This window comes from Pleurodeles waltl, chromosome 11, assembly GCF_031143425.1.
Source record: "Pleurodeles waltl isolate 20211129_DDA chromosome 11, aPleWal1.hap1.20221129, whole genome shotgun sequence".
Lineage (NCBI taxonomy): Eukaryota > Metazoa > Chordata > Amphibia > Caudata > Salamandridae > Pleurodeles > Pleurodeles waltl.
Window position 1 is genome coordinate 738,261,319 of NC_090450.1, and position 16,339 is coordinate 738,277,657.

General features: G+C 44.5%; 1 protein-coding gene across 1 annotated transcript in view; it reads left to right on the top strand.

The window, feature by feature from the left end:
• LZTR1 (leucine zipper like post translational regulator 1) overlaps window positions 1–16,339 on the top strand; it is a 198,798-nt gene that overhangs the window by 146,402 nt on the left and 36,057 nt on the right. The window lies entirely within an intron of this gene.

Genomic DNA, 16,339 nt, shown 5'->3' on the forward strand with positions numbered 1-16,339 from the left:
AGAGGAGGCCAAGAAATTAGCCAAAATACAGCTAAAATTTCATTTTTTTCAGAAAAATGGGGGAAAAGGCTGCAGAACAAAGCATGTGGATTTGCCCGGAAAATCAACAAAGGGTGCTAAAATCACCATCTTCCCAGCTTTCAGGAACAGGCAGACTTGAATCAGAAAACAATGTCGTCAACGTAGGCGGCACTGAAGTTTTCAAGCCCAGCCAGGACCTGATTGACCAACCTCTGGAAGGTGGCAGGGGCGTTCTTCAACCCGAAGGGCATGACTCGGAACTGGAACTGCTCCTCTGGTGTTGAGAACGCTGACGTTTCCTTGGCCCCCTCGTTTAAGGCAGTCTGACAGTACCCAGACGTTAAATCAAACGTGCTGAGGAACTTGGCTTCCCCAAACCGATCGATGAGCTCATCAGCTCTGGGGATGGGTTGGGCATCCGTTTTGGGGACGGCATTGAGCCCCCAGTGGTCCACACGGAACCGAAAGTCTGGTGTGGCACTAGGTGCAGCAGGCCTGTTTACCAAAACCATTGGGCTGGACCAAGGGCTGCTGGAGCACTCAATCACCCCTAAAGCCAACATTTTGGAGACCTCCTCCTTGATGCTGGCCTTCACTCTTGTCAGCCAACCTGTTTTTCACAGGCAGGCTGTCTCCAGTGTCCACATCATGCATGCATAGATGGGTGACACCTGGAGTGAGTGAGAACAGAGTGACAAAGTGTCCCAGCCAACATTATGTGCAGTGCTGTGACTGTAATGCACCTATCATACAGCAAATTGAACATCTACTAATGTCTTATGAAGGATGAACATGAAAAACAGGTCAAACACTGACCCATATGTATTATTGTCCTTCAGTGCTGGGATGGCATAGGTGTAGATGATTTACATCTGTACTACCTTTACTATCTGCCTTCTACCTGTGCGATATCCCTGTGAAGGAACACCTACCATAAGCTTTCCTTACCCATTCATGTCTTTGTCCTCATGAGAGTCCTGAATAATCCTGTTTACTTGCCAAATGAACCTATAATAGTTTGTGGATGCAAGTTGTGGGTGTCCGAGTATGCCTTGGGAGGCCTATTCCTCAAACTGAGTGAGCATATCTACCATTGAAACTAAGGCGGACATGCTGGTGAAGAAATCCTAAGGTCTCTAAAGTAAAAAGTCAAACAAATACCCTGTGGGGCTCATTCACCAACACTTTTACTTTTGCTATGAAAGTGAAGCTACAAATTGAGTTTGCACACTTTCAAACAAGTAGAAATGTTGGTGAATATGTCTGACAGGCCATTTGTTTGACTTATTACATTTACACGGGTTCTTGTTGGCAATCATGGTGGTCCTTATGTAGCATACATAAGTTTTCTAACAAGCACTTCAAAATGCAGTCCTGCCTTTAACATTTCGCCACACAGGATACTCTGTGACAATGTGGCTTATGTTCTGTCCACTAGTATGTGCAGTATGGGGACTTTAAATGCACGTTAATTGAACTGACCACCTACCACGTTCTGACGGTGGATATAGGTGACAAGCAGGCCGTAATGAAGTCCATGATTTCCTGGAGTAGATGAAGTAAAATTCTGTGGCTGCTTGCCTAACGAAGCAGTGGCCCATGGACTTTTGGTATCCATGCACAGCCACTGAAAGGATTACTGAAAGGATCAGCTCCACTTCAGTCGATTTCCCAGAACTTTGCTTTGGTATGACACAATGTAAAGCAAGTAGGGACCCGGAGGCCTGGTTAAGATGGGCACTGGGGACAGTAATACAGACTCTCCTGCCGCTTTCCATGCTTCGAGCACACTTTACTGCAATGACATGGATGATCCTTTTTGGGTGTTTTAGGAATGCGATCAGCAAAGTGTCGCTCCTTCAATTACAGACAACTGGAAGTCAAGGAAAGTCATTAGTCTTCTTGTGGTTTTGTGACGGTAAACAACATACGCATTGTATGTTGCCATCTGGATCCGGTGGGTAAACCGTTTCTTGTACCAAGTGCGATTTTTACTACACACATTGTATGGTTGAAGAACCTGGTCGTTCTTGTCCACTCCACCCATGTACTTATTGTAATCAAGTATACAGATGGGCTTTTGGACTTCCAAACCGTGATGGGGGAAGTGTTCTCATCATGAACCGTAGTGCGCACGACTACATCACGCCTATCCAAGAACTTAACTGTGAGCAGTTTGTTGGAACGCAACACAGTACTCTGGGATTTCTGGAGCTTCTTGCAAACAAGCTCCTGCAGGAATCCTTTGCGGTTACAATGAACTGTACCGCAGGCCACACTGCCAGCTTTGTAGAGCTCACTAAACAGCTCTACTCCTATATAGAAATTATCCACATAAAGGTTATAACTTTTTTGAATGAGTGGCTGAACAAGTTCTCATACATTCCTACCTGTGACCCCTAAAGCAAGAGGGCAGCCTACAGGTTCAGAGTAGAGTCCTTCCCTGTTTACACTCTCAAGCTGTACACATAGCCAGAAGAGCTCTCACACAGCATGTACAGCTTCATGCCATAGTGAGCTCTTTTGCTCGTAGTGTACTGTCTGAACAGCAGCCTTCCTTTGTTCAGGATCAAGGACTCATTGACTGCTCTATTCCTTCCAGGAGTATAGATCCCAGGAAACCTGGCAGACAAATGTTCCACGACAGGCAAGGTTTTGAACAACCTGTCATGGTCTGGATGGTCCCAGGGCAATGCAGCAGAATTGTAATTGAAAGGCAGCATGCGCTGCAGTAGCAAAAAACATCTCTGCTCATATATGGTGTGAAGATGGTGGTTACCTAAACCGTGCGAGTCGTCCAGTAGGACTGCACAGTGGGTTTCTGCACTAACCCCATTTTGAGCGTAGGGCCAAAAAATATCTTCAACTCCGCCAGCGAAGTGGGAGTCCACTGGCGTGCCCTAGAACGAGGCCCTAGAGTGCCTCCATGCTCCCTCAGAAATTGGTCTGCACGCACATTTTTTGCTGAACAATTTCCTGAAGGAAGTCAACATCCAAAAATAGATGGGCGTAGTTGACTGGCAAAAAGTTGGCCATATCGACTTTGCATCCAGCATCACCAGTAAAAGGTGGAATTGGGGACTGAACTAATTCGGGGTAAACTGTAAACTTTGCACTTGTATAGGGCACTACTCACACGTTAGGGTCTCAAGGCGCTGTACTCATACCGCTATGGAACCCCTCCTGGCTTTTCCCTGTGAGGTGCCCACTCCTGGGCACCCCCAGGGTGAAGCCAGGCATCCAAGCGCTGTTGGGGCCGTTGTGGAGATTAAGCAAGCTATTGCCCAGAGTTGCAGAGTGGGACCCATTAATTAGATTAGGAACTGAGGCGAGAATTATCTGGTCCAAGGGAATTGAGCCCAAGACCTGCCGAAGTGGGACTTGAACCCTGGTCTTGAGCCAGATCTCTGCTTCAGGGTCTGCCGCTCTAACCATTGTGCCACACTTCGGCTGCCAAGAGAGCACTCTCTCTGTGCTTGCCATCGCACGCCGCTGCTCTCTGGGTTTGGCTAACCCGCTGTTGTCCAGCTGCACAGACTGTGCTTGCGAAGGTGCAGCACGACTGCCGTCATCGTCTCCCTCAGAATCACTGGAAGAGGTGTCGTTGGATGGGACTCTGCAGACTGCAAAATCAGTCCCAGATTCTGCCCCATTGTACTCTCCCTCAGATGCTGTCTCAGTCTCTGATCCTGCCTCAGAGCCTTCCTCCATAACCTGTGTTAGGGCTTGAGCAGCAGTCATCCAAAGAGACTCCATCACTGCTACTGGCAAAACTGTCCCTCTAAAGTACTAGCCTACGTAGAAGGCAGATAGAGTCACAAAATTGCTCGTTGATGTGTGTGATGTGTCCAGTAGTAAAAGTCGTCACCTTACCTTCACTTCGTCTCTGATTCAGCAGATTCTCTGAAGACACTGAAAAAAAACAAAAAAGACACACTATTACTTCACCTTACCACATACCCACCATCACAGCCTTTAGCGCTGGTGGCACCCAGTGCGACAGTCATTTTTGGTTCTCTGCCTCCCATGGCCTCCTCTTCTAATTCCCTCAGTACCACCCAGCAAAAAGTGCCCCTCATATCTCCATAGCGCCCCTCCACATAAATTTAATTTGTTTTAAAGCGTAGGTAACGCCTGGCTTTACTAATCCACTCAGCTAAATACATATATATTCTTTGCAGCAAGCATATAAACCATCTGAGCTACTTTATGGCGTCAAAACTGCCACTAGACTAATGACAGATCTATTTCTTTAGAGAGAGAATCGATCTCTCTATACATATATTTTTATATACATATGTATGTGTGTATCACTTTTATATATGTGTGGTTTCCCTGGGGGACGATCGTGGCTCACAGAAAACACCACATGTAAAAGTAATCTATATATATATATATATATATATATATATATATATATATATATACATACATACAAATCTATACAGAGATTTGTCTCTTGTTACAGATATATATATAATATAGATATTTGATGGCATGTGTAGCTGCAGATACACATGCTGTAAATATCTTGCCATCTAGTGTTGGGCTCGGAGTGTTACAAGTTGTTTTTCTTTGAAGAAGTCTTTTTTCAAGTCACAGGATTGAGTGACTCCTCCTCTCTGTGATAGTGCGCATAGACATTGACTCCTTTGTTAGACTGCTTTCTTTCCACTGTTGGGTTTGGACGAGTTCTCTCTCGCTTCGGGACTTTTGATTTGGAAACTCTATATTCTTCCAAACTTTTCTCATACCGCCTGTATTGTTTTGAACGCGGTTTCTTCTGCACTAGATCCGATAGTACCGTCTGGATCAAGGAAACACCCTTTCGGGCCCTCGCAACCTCCTTGGGCCTGTTCGAGCCTACTTGGTCATAGCCTAATGGATCGGACTCATTCCAATTCTGTCCTCGGTGCCATGCTAAATTTCCTTAGACCGACCAGCACTTGGTCTGTAATCTCTGTCTTTCTCTGGAACATCGTGAGAAAAGCTGTGAGGCGTGTTGGTCTTTTCGATCGAAGAAAACACTACGCAATCGAAGGGCACGAAGACTGGAAATGGCGTCCAAGCACACAGTCCACCACAGACACCCTCGAAGAGGAGCAGGCACAGACGTCCGTTTCGATCCCAGACTCGGACTCCAAGCAGGGTTCAGACGACGACAGTCAGCTGATAGCAGAGGCGCAGTACATGGGTACACCTGCCCCAACACCCACTGTTAAAAAATCAGGAAAGGCCTTGGGTACATCACTGCTGTCAAGTCATGGTTCCCCCCAAAAAAGACTAATTTGTCGACTGACCCTTGGATTTGGCACCGAAAAAGGCAAAAACATTCCATCACCAGGTATCAGGGTTGAGCCGAAAAGTTGAAGCCTCAACCTCCGAGCTAACGCCCACAATCATTGGATCCAAAAAGAGTATGCTCTGCTTCAGAGCCGAAACCTCGGCCAACAGCTTCAGACCCGAAACACCTTGGTCCGACTTTGGAGCCGAAAACATTATCCTATACAGAGGATTCAGGGCTTTGAATGAGGCAGGTGCCCAAATCATTCACTGAACATTCCTCTAATAGCACAAAACATACCTCTGAACATCAAATGGAGGAATCAGACATTCAACCTATTTTAGAGGTTATGGACAGCAAGCAGAGAAGGATCCAAATCCAGAAAGAGACTGGGAAAATTATTACTTCCCCGCCTCCACAGACTAAAAGAAAGCTAGCATTTCAAGAGACTCTTGATACTGCCCCACCACCAGCAAAAAATTTCAAGCAGAAAGAAAAGCCGAAACCTCTTCTGCATTCTCCTCTACAGTCACCGCAGCTTTCTTTTTCACCACAATCTCTTACTACACCACCACCACCTTCACTATCACACACTCATACTTATTCACAAGGAGACACTCTAGACGAATGGGGCATGTACGACTCAGATCATATGCCATTTAATGATCCAGATCTCTACCCTACTAGACCATCCCCATCAGAGGATAGTATAGTTTATGACCAAGTAGTTTCCAGGGCAGCTGCATACTATAGGGTACAAGTGCATGCAGAACCTATAGAAGAAGATTTTCTTTTTAATACACTATCCTCAACTCATAAGCAATACCAGTGTTTACCAATGCTTCATGGTATGCTTAAGCATGCAGAAGAAATAATTAAAGAACCAGTTAAAGCTAGGGTTCTAACACCAGGGATTGACAAAAAATATAAGCCTGCACCAACAGACCCAATTTACATCACACAACAATTACCTCCAGATTCTATTGTGGTCAGTGCAGCCAGGAAGCGTGCCAATAGTCAGTCTTCGGGGGATACCCTACCTCCTGACAAAGAAAGCAGAAACTTTTATGCTGCGGGCAAAAGGGTGGCTACACAAGCAGCCAGCCAATAGCGTATTGCTAATTCCCAGGCCCTGTTAGCAAGATACGACAAGGCACATTGGGATGAGATGCAAGAACTCTTGCAATACCTACCCACCAAAAGCGGGCGCAGCAAATTGGGGAAGAGGTTCAGGCCATAACAGACAATTAGATTAGTTCTGCTCTAGATGCAGCTGACACTGCAGCTAGAGGAATTTAAACCAGCCTCACAATTAGACGACATGCATGGTTGAGGTCCTCAGGTTTTAAACCTGAAATACAACAGGCGGTCCTTAATATGCCGTTTAACAAACAGCAAATTTTCGGACCAGAGGTGGACACAACCATTGAGAAACCCAAGAAAAACTCTGAGACAGCAAAAGACATGGGAGCCCTATATACCACACCATTTAGGGATTCCTTTCAGAAACCGCAATTTAGGGGAGGTTTTAAGACCCACACTGCAGAGGCTTCCACCTCCCATCCAAAGCAAGGACATCAGTACTACCCAAGAGGGTCATTTAGAGGCTCTTACAGAGGACAAACTTTTAGGGCCAGAGGAAATTTTGCAGCCTCAATGGGTGCTTCCACACCCACTAAACAATGACTTCCCAAACATCCCACAATCCCATAGGTCTACTGTGGGAGGAAGACTGCAACAATTCCATTCTGACTGGCAAAACATCACCACAGATCAATGGATACTCTCAATTATCCGCAATATTCCCCAATGTTATCACAGACTCTCTCCAGAAGACACAATTCTACTAAAACAAGAGGTACAATCTCTATTACTCAAAGGGGCAATAGAAATAGTTCCACTCTCACAGCAAGGGGCAGGAGTATATTCCCTATACTTCCTTATACCAAAGAAGGATGGTACTCTCAGACCCATTCTCTATCTCGGACCTCTAAATCTTTATATCCTGTCAGAACATTTGCACATGGTCACTCTACAGGATGTCATTTCCCCTGCTACAAAAACAAGATTACATGACAGCATTAGATATAAAAGATGCTTAGTTCCACATTCCCATACATCCAGCTCACTGCAAGTATTTAAGTTTTGTGGTATCAGGCAATCACTACCAATTCAAAGTACTACCCTATGGATTAACAACAGCACCAAGGGTGTTCACAAAATGCCTAGCAGTAGTAGCGGCATACCTCAGAAGACACCACATACATGTCTTCCCTTATCTAGACGATGGGTTAATAAAATCCAGCACCATTCTAAAATGCCAACAACACACACAATACACAGTAGATACCTTCACACATTAGGGTTCACAGTCAATTACCAGAAATCTCATCTTCAGCCAGCACAAATTCAACCTTATCTAGGTGCAGTTCTCGATACTCATTCAGCATTAGCCTACTCAAATCCACAACGGATACAGGCTTTTCAATACTTCATATCACAAATGTAGGTCAATCAAACTTACACAGTAAGGTTTGTCATGAAACTATTGGGAATGATGGCATCATGCATAGGAATAGTACCAAAAGTGAGGCTAAACATGAGACCTCTGCAACAGTGTCTCTCACAACAATACTCGGTTACAGGATCTAGTGTTGTTTGGCCGCCAAACTTACAAATCCCTGTAATGGTGGAATCACAACAATTTAACAAAGGGGCCGCCATTTCAAGACTCAGTGCCACAAACCATAATCACAAGAGATGCGTCAATGACAGGTTGGGGAGCCTATCTCAACAATCTAATGATACAAGGGGAATGGGACTCAATACAAAAGACTTATCACATAAACCACTTGGAATTATTAGTGGTGTTCTTAGCCATCAAGGCATTTCAACCACACATAATACACAAAACAGTCTTAATAAGAACAGTCAACCGGATTTTCTTGCCACATAAACTGAAAAGTAAAACAGTTTGACATAAGCGAGCCGACGGCCGCTATGAGCGCAAAGCAAACGCACAAAAGGAAACAGAAGTTTGCTCGCAGTGAAATGTATCGGCAAAAGTGCAATTATCCATGTAACCGACAAAAGTGCAATTATCCATATAACTGGCAAAAGTGCAAATATGCATACCTTTCACTAATTAAATCAAGCTAATTTTAAAAGGCAAGCCCATGAACCAACCAAACTGATGGGCTTGACATGGGTGTGTTGAGAGGACGCTCACCTGCTCCCCCCTGCTCCTGTGGGGGAAAGTGTGAGGGCAGCACACCTCGTGACGCGCTGACATCACAGAGGGGTATGTGGGGGGGGGATGCAGAAGTTTTTCCATGTCTTCCAGGGTGGGGAAAAAAAAACCCTTGAGTGTATTGCACCGGAGGATTTTTAAAACCCCTCCCTGGCATCGGCAACTGGTCGTGACCCGCACCAGTGGGGTTAAGTAACATTGTTCTTACAGACTTGCACTGTAAACGTGTCATTACGGACATTCTCATGATCAGAAATGTTAGAAGGGAAAAAACTACTTCCAATCTAACCACTAGATGCCAGATGTATGCAGGACATGTAAATCTGTAACAGGACCTTATCACAAACAAAAGTTTAATCTGCCGATAAGCTAACGCCTGGCCGGTTGGGGAAATTAGGCCAGCACCATATAACCCTCACTCACTCTAGTAGTGACATGTTCATCATCGGGTTCATCCCGGCTGCTAAAAGCCAGGATGGGCTCGACCATATTCCAGGGAGCACTTTATATATAATAAAGTTATGGGTAAGAAAGTAAAAAATGTCTCACCTGCTCCAAGGTATCCCTTTATTACCAGAGAACATTGGCATAAATAAAATCAAGTATATGTGTAATGGAGGTAATACAGGAATAATGGTCGTATGACCCTCAAAATCTCGCTGCCAACATGTTTCTGACCTACAGTATCGGCCACAAATAGTCCCAGGCATTCATCAGTACATCGCAGTCACCATTGCCCTGGATTTGACTATGTTTCTAAATAGAGCATTTCAACTATTACTGCATGCAAAATATAGACAGGCTACATGCCTATCACAATGTGGAAGCCCATGTCATAGGGTCATTGCACCTAAAATGGGATGCCTATTGGGCTCCTTAAGTGCTTGGTGCAGAAAGCCACGCGTGCGGCATCAAGTAGGTGCTACAGCACTTGCGGGAACCTTGCAGTAAGTGTGACTACAGGGCCGAACCTATGCCGCCCCTTGAGGAGACTAATAGGCATCCCTTTTTAGGAACAATTACCCTATGATGTTGCGTATGATTGTAAACAGCATGTGCTAAAATCAACAGGCATGTAAGGGTGGATTGTTATTTCTCTATATTAAAGTAAACAGGTATTTTGTTGCACTAAATATCCTATTAGCTTTGTAGGTAATGACTCTGGTGTTGATTACTGCCTCTTCTAAACCCTAGGGTTAGAAGATTTGTACTGTAATACTTTGTGCTAGAATCTCTTATTAGATGGCTGCCTGGAGTTTGGAATAAAAAAATAATTAAATAATCCATACATCAATATATGGAAACTGTCACTTACCCAGTGTACATCTGTTCGTGGCATGAGACGCTGCAGATTCACATGCTTTGCACATCCCGCCATCTAGTGTTGGGCTCGGAGTGTTACAAGTTGTTTTTCTTCGAAGAAGTCTTTCGACTCACGAGATCAAGGGACTCCTCCCCTTTCGGCTCCATTGCGCATGGGCGTCGACTCCATCTTAGATTGTTTTCCCCGCAGAGGGTGAGGTAGGAGTTGTGTATTATAGTAATAGTGCCCATGCAATGGAGTAAACATGTATGTACATAATGTAGTTTAAAGTGATATATTTACAAATTTACAAATGTTCAAGATCAACTTCGAAACTGCTACAGGCTCCCGGGGAGGCGGGTGGGCGCATGTGAATCTGCAGCGTCTCATGCCACGAACAGATGTACACTGGGTAAGTGACATTTTCCGTTCGATGGCATGTGTAGCTGCAGATACACATGCTTTGCATAGACTAGTAAGCAGTTATCTCCCCAAAAGCGGTGGTTCAGCCTGTAGGAGTTGAAGTTGTTTGAAACAAAGTTCGTAGTACTGCTTGTCCTACTGTGGCTTGTTGTGCTGTTAACACATCCACGCAGTAGTGCTTGGTAAACGTATGAGGCGTAGACCATTTGGCTGCCTTACATATTTCAGTCATTGGAATGTTTCCTAGAAAGGCCATGGTAGCACCTTTCTTTCTAGTTGAGTGTGCGCTCGGTGTAATAGGTAGTTCTCTTTTTGCTTTGAGATAACAGGTTTGAATGCATTTAACTATCCATCTAGCAATGCCTTGTTTGGAAATTGGATTTCCTGTATGAGGTTTTTGGAAAGCAACAAATAATTGTTTTGTTTTCCGAATTTGTTTTGTTCTGTCAATGTAGTACATTAACGCTCTTTTGATGTCTAATGTATGTAGTGCTCTCTCAGCTACAGAATCTGGCTGTGGGAAGAACACTGGTAGTTCTACTGTTTGATTCAAGTGGAACGGTGATATGACTTTTGGTAAAATTTTTGGATTTGTCCGTAGAACTACTTTATGCTTGTGTATTTGAATAAATGGTTCTTGTATGGTAAATGCTTGGATTTCACTGACTCTTCTTAGAGATGTGATGGCAATTAGAAATGCAACTTTCCATGTTAAATATTGCATTTAACATGAGTCCATGGGCTCAAAAGGTGGTCCCATGAGTCATGTTAAGACAATGTTGAGGTTCCATGAAGGAACTGGTGGTGTTCTTGGTGGTATAATTCTTTTTAGGCCTTCCATAAAGGCTTTTATGACTGGTATCCTAAACAGTGAAGATGAGTGGGTAATTTGCAGGTAAGCTGAAATTGCGGTAAGATGTATCTTAATGGATAAAAAAGCTAGGTTTGAATTTTGCAAATGTAGCAAGTAACTTACGATATCTTTAGCAGATGCGTGTAAGGGTTGAATTTGATTATTATGGCAATAATAAACAAACCTTTTCCACTTGTTTGCATAGCAATGTCTAGTGGTTGGTTTTCTAGCTTGTTTTATGACTTCCATACATTCCTGTGTAAGGTCTAAGTGTCTGAACTCTAAGACTTCAGGAGCCAAATTGCTAGATTCAGCGATGCTGGATTGGGGTGTCTGATCTGTTGATTGTGTTGAGTTAACAGATCTGGTCTGTTTGGTAGTTTGATATGAGGCACTACTGAGAGGTCTAGTAGTGTTGTATACCAAGGTTGTCTTGCCCAAGTTGGTGCTATGAGTATGAGTTTGAGTTTGTTTTGACTCAACTTGTTTACTAGATATGGAAGGAGTGGGAGAGGGGGAAAAGCGTATGCAAATATCCCTGACCAACTCATCCATAACGCATTGCCCAGAGACTGATCTTGTGGGTACCTGGAAGCGAAGTTTTGGCATTTTGCGTTTTCTTTTGTTGCAAACAGGTCTATTTGTGGTGTTCCCCAATTTTGGAAGTAAATGTGTAGTACTTGGGGATGAATCTCCCATTCGTGGATCTGTTGGTGATCCCGAGGGAGATTGTCTGCTAATTGATTCTGTATCCCTGGAATGAACTGTGCTATTAGGCGAATGTGGTTGTGTATCGCCCAATTTTCTGTGTCAGGAGACACAACTGTGTTGAGTGTGTTCCTCCTTGTTTGTTTAGGTAATACATTGTGGTCATGTTGTCTGTTTTGACAAGAATGTGTTTGTGGCTTATTATTGGTTGAAAAGCTTTTAACGCTAGAAATACTGCCAATAGTTCTAAGTGATTTATGTGAAACTGTTTTTGCCGAGAGTCCCATTGTCCCTGAATGCTGTGTTGATTGAGGTGTGCTCCCCACCCTATCATGGAGGCATCTGTAGTTATTACGTATTGAGGCACTGGGTCTTGAAAAGACCGCCCTTGGTTTAAATTTATATTGTTCCACCATTGAAGCGAGGTGTATGTTTGGCGGTCTATCAACACTAGATCTAGAAGTTGACCCTGTGCTTGTGACCATTGTGATGCTAGGCACTGTTGTAAGGGCCGCATGTACAATCTTGCGTTTGGGACAATGGCTATGCATGAGGACATCATGCCTATGAGTTTCATTACTATTTTGACTTGTATTCTTTGGTTTGGATACATGACCTGTATTACATTGTGAAATGCTTGTACTCTTTGTGGACTTGGAGTGGCAATCGCTTTTGCTGTGTCGATTGTTGCCCCTAAGTATTGCTGTGTTTGACACGGCTGAAGGGGTGACTTTGTGTAGTTGATTGAGAAACCTAGTTTGTGTAGGGTTTCTATGACGTACTTTGTGTGTTGTAAACCCCGTTCTAGTGTGTTGGTTTTGATTAACCAATCGTCTAGGTACGGGAACACATGTATTTGCTGCCTTCTGATATGCACAGCTACTACTGCCAGGCATTTTGTAAAAACTCTTGGTGCAGTGGTAATTCCGAATGGCAACACCTTGAATTGGTAATGTACCCTTTGGAATACAAATCTTAGGTACTTTCTGTGTGAAGGATGTATTGGTATATGGAAATATGCATCCTTGAGGTCTAGTTTTGTCATGTAGTCTTGTTGTTTGAGCAGTGGGATTACGTCTTGTAATGTCACCATGTGAAAGTGGTCTGATTTGATGTAGGTATTTAATGTTCTTAGATCTAATATAGGTCTTAGTGTTTTGTCCTTTTTGGGTATGAGAAAGTACAGAGAGTAAACTCCTGTTCCTTTCTGTTGGATTGGTACTAATTCTATTGCTCCTTTCTGTATTAATGCCTGGATTTCTAGTCCTAGAAGATCCATGTGTTGTTTTGACATATTGTGTGTTTTCGGTGGGACGTTTGGAGGGAATTTGAGAAATTCTATGCAATAACCATGCTGGATAATAGCCAGTACCCAAGTGTCTGTTGTTATCTCCTCCCAATGTTTGTAAAAATTGCTTAGTCTCCCCCCCACAGTTGTTATGTGTTGGGGATGTGTGACTTGAAGTCACTGCTTGTTTTGAGGAGTTTTGGGGTTTTGGAACTTCCCTCTATTCTTTTGGAATTGTCCCCCTCTATATTGCCCCCGAAAACTTCCCCGCTGATATTGGCTTTGATAAGTGGGCCTTGCTTGTGAGGTTGTGGCTTCTGTAGGTTGACCTCGAAACCCCCCCCCTAAATTGTGCTTTGCGAAATGTGCCTCTGCTCTGTGGGGAGTAGACTGCGCCCATGGCTTTTGCCGTATCAGTGTCTTTTTTAAGTTTCTCAATAGCAGTGTCCACCTCCGGCCCAAACAACTGCTGTTCATTAAAAGGCATATTCAGCACGGCTTGTTGTATTTCCGGCTTGAATCCTGACGTACGCAACCATGCGTGTCTCCTTATTGTTACTGCAGTATTCACTGTCCTTGCAGCTGTATCTGCTGCATCCATTGCTGACCGTATTTGATTATTTGAGATACTTTGTCCTTCTTCCACCACTTGTTGTGCCCTTTTCTGGAACTCTTTGGGTAAGTGTTCTATGAAATGCTGCATTTCGTCCCAATGAGCTCTATCGTATCTTGCTAGAAGTGCTTGTGAATTGGCAATGCGCCATTGGTTTGCTGCTTGTGCTGCAACCCTTTTCCCCGCAGCGTCGAATTTGCGACTCTCCTTGTCTGGAGGTGGAGCGTCTCCCGAGGTATGAGAGTTTGCTCTCTTGCGAGCTGCCCCCACAACCACAGAGTCTGGTGTTAATTGCTGCGTAATATAAACAGGGTCTGTTGGCGGTGGCTTGTACTTTTTCTCCACCCTTGGAGTTATGGCCCTGCCTTTCACCGGATCCTGAAATACTTGTTTGGAGTGTTTTAGCATTCCAGGGAGCATAGGTAAGCTTTGGTATTGGCTATGAGTGGAGGATAGTATATTAAACAAAAAGTCATCCTCAATTGGTTCTGCATGCAAGGTGACGTTATGAAAAGCAGCTGCCCTTGAGACCACCTGCGTGTAGGATGTACTGTCTTCAGGTGGCGATGGCCTCGCAGGGTAACAGTCGGGGCTGTTATCTGATACCGGAGCATCATAAAGGTCCCATGTGTCGGGATCATCTTGACTCATTGCAGTATGAGTTGGGGATTGCATCAGTGGTGGTGTGGCTACCGGTGATGTGTGCATTGATGGTGGTGGAGATGGTGGCGGAGTTGTTTGTCTTGCCACCTTTGCCTGTGGCTGCTTGTCCTTTTCCTGAAAGGCAAGTCTTCTTTTCATTTTAATTGGGGGAAGAGTGCTTATTTTCCCTGTGTCCTTTTGAATGTGGAGCCTCCTTTGTGTGTAATCTGGCTTCATTGACTCAAGTTCTTGTCCGAACTTACGTCCTTGCATTTGGGAGGACAATCCCTGTTGCTCTGTGTAGGAACCTGTTTTCGGTACCGAGGCTGGATGTTTTCGGAATCGAAACCTTTTCGGTCGCCTTTTTGGGCTCCGACGAAACCTTCTTTATTTTCGGCGTCATGGTGTCTCGGTGCGACTCATTTCGGTGCCACTGTCTCGATGCTGAACTTGCTCGGTGCCACTGTCTCGGGCCCGAGATTGCTGTGTGCCGGTATCTCGACCGGAGTCGGATGACTTCGACACAAGCGTGCCCTTTTTCGGTGCCGATGATCGGTCACCTATTTTTCGGATTAAGCCATGGCCTGTTGGCGGTGGCGTCCCCTGGGCTTTTGTGGTCTTCTCGTGAGTTTTATGTTTCGACGTCTTACTCACGGTTTTCGGCGTTTCTTTGGGATCAAGCTCGTCTGAGTCCGACTCCTGAATGGAGAAGGTTTCTTCTTCCTCCTCGAAACGCCCTTGTCCTGTCGGCGCCGACGCCATCTGCAGTCTTCTCGCTCTTCGGTCTCTTAATGTCTTCCTCGACCGAAACGCACGACAGGCTTCACAAGTATCTTCCTTGTGCTCTGGAGACAAACACAAGTTACAGACCAGATGCTGAACTGTATACGGATACTTGTTATGACATTTTGGGCAGATGCGGAATGGGGTCCGTTCCATCAGCCTTGAAGAGACACGTGGCTGGGCCGACCAGGCCCCGACGGGGGATCGAAAAAAAACCCGAAGGGCCACCGGAGTTCTTCAAAAGTCGGTGTCGATCTGTTGTAACTAACCCGATACTGAACGCAAACAATACCGACAAATTTTCCGAGATTCTAACTAACTTTCCAACCCGAAACACGGAGCGAAAAGGAACACGTCCGAACCCGATGGCAGAAAAAAAACAATCTAAGATATAGTCGATGCCCATGCGCAATGGAGCCGAAAGGGGAGGAGTCCCTCGATCTCGTGACTCGAAAGAAGTCTTCGAAGAAAAACAACATGTAACACTCCGAGCCCAACACTAGATGGCGGGATGTGCAAAGCATGTGTATCTGCAGCTACACATGCCATCGAACATATAACTATAGTTACATAGAGGTCCATCTGGTCCACTCTGTTCTGCCACTGGGGCGCATGGGCGGCATTTACACTGCTGCCGTCCATGAAAACGAGCTGCATGCAGTAATGTTTCAGTCTGCATCAGTCATTGGCTCTTTGCCCAGTGAATGATGGCATTTTCTGGTCACATGTGCCTATCTACCTCAAAATAAGCGTGCTTCAGTATCTTGGCTGATTGGCCAGTTTTTTTTAGTTTTTAATATAGTTTCCCTTTCATTTCTTTGCTTCTCTTTTTTAATTCATTGTTTCATAATAGGATATTACTGCTCTCCAGACAGTGCTAACGGGTTCCATGCTTGACAGTCATTTCATCTGCAAAGCATCTTATTCCATATGGCCACTTCCTCTAAAGCAGGAGATCGTTATGGAATGCTGTTGCCCATAGTATACCACAGTTTTACAATTCCAGGATGGCCAACTCATTAGTTCTAAATATGGTGGTCATGCTTGAATTTTAAAACTGTGATAGACTATTTATCATATCTTTGTGAGACGGATATTAGGTGCTATTCTTAGGATTGTTATTGCAGATATACACCCGCCGTGTTTAGAAAGCAGCAGGTTTTCTTTATTC